The sequence below is a fragment of the Ursus americanus genome, chromosome 4 (genome assembly GCF_024610735.1).
Source record: "Ursus americanus isolate L20-20 chromosome 4, mUrsAme1.1.p, whole genome shotgun sequence".
Classification (NCBI taxonomy): Eukaryota; Metazoa; Chordata; class Mammalia; order Carnivora; family Ursidae; genus Ursus; species Ursus americanus.
The window spans coordinates 52,309,204-52,310,754 of record NC_142130.1 but is presented as its reverse complement, the minus strand read 5'-3'; positions in this window follow the sequence as shown (position 1 = coordinate 52,310,754).

The window sequence follows — 1,551 nt, the reverse complement described above, 5'->3', positions numbered from 1 at the left end:
TGACCACTCTAGTCTGCAATATAGTTTAAAGTGCTTCACAGAGCCATACTAAGTTGGCAATAGTAAATTACTGGATTTGAATATATTGTTGGTATTCAGAGTCTCAGAACAATCCCCCAGTCTCAATTTTGCTCCACTTATGCTCATATTTTCAGTAAGTTATGGCCAACAATCACCTAATATGTTTTGACTGTCAAACTTTTATGCAATTGGTAATGATCCTTCCAAAATGGTTTCTGTGGCCAATGAAGCCTTCACCCATAAACCATAGACTCAGGAAGGAAATAGGGAATGACCAAGGCATTTTGTGTTTGCATTTGTATTCATTTGTATACAGACCCATAATTCCTAATGGTGCATCCTTTCATTCTCTAAATGTCACTCTTAAATGCTACAGAAATGCATATGGTTCTAAACAACACCAAGCATTTAAAAATAAAACTTGTGTCCTTGTCATATCTTGGAATGTGATTATACCAAGTCTAGCCAGTTAAGAACAAAGACATGGGTTAGAAAGTCCCAAACCTAGGGACTACCCCTATTCTTAATCTATAGTAAGAAGACTAGTATTCAGCAGGGTTCATCAGTGGGTAGTTCAGTAAAACAGTTCTTAGCAGAAAAATTGAAGATGTGATAATGGTCCGGTGGACCCCAATTATAGGGCATCTGGAAGGCAGGAGGGCAAGGATTCACCATGGATCACTTGGATACATGGTAAGAAGGGATTGCATATAAGCCAGGGTTCATGAGCAGGAATCCAACCGCAGGAAGATGGAGCTTAGCTGGCAGGATTGTTCAAAGTGGACGGGGGCTGAAAAGAGGCTTGGGGTAGTGGTTGATATAGTAATGACACCTGCAACGATGATAGCTGGTATATTTCAAGCTCTTACCACATACCAGGTGCTTTGCTACACACTCTTCCCTGAACTAGCTCCTTTAATTATTACTGTAATTCGTAGCTATCGTTATTCCCATTCTAAAAATAAGAAACTGAGGCTACTGGGGCGCCTGGGTGGCACAGCGGTTAAGCGTCTGCCTTCGGCTCAGGGCGTGATCCCGGCGTTATGGGATCGAGTCCCACATCAGGCTCCTCTGCTATGAGCCTGCTTCTTCCTCTCCCACTCCCCCTGCTTGTGTTCCCTCTCTCGCTGGCTGTCTCTATCTCTGTCAAATAAATAAATAAAATCTTTAAAAAAAAAAAAAAAAGAAACTGAGGCTAGAAAAGGAACTTGACCAAAGTCCCATTGCTTTTTTGCATTTTTATGTATTGTTTTAGATATCCCTTATTCCCTTGGATTCTTCTCCACCTTGCTCTTTAAGAGGCTGACAGGAGTGGATGAGAGGGGATTAGAGAGAACGGAGGAAATATCCCAACCCATAAGGTCATGTTAGGCTGTCTGTGCCCCGTGTCTCACAGAGTATTTAATACAGGAGTGCGTGGTGGAACATGGTCTCCAGGCAACCTGAGATGTCCAGTTGTCTGTCATACTCTAGTAGGAGTTCAGAGAGAGCTGAACGACAAGGGATGCAGAAACCCAGAATGCGGGACAA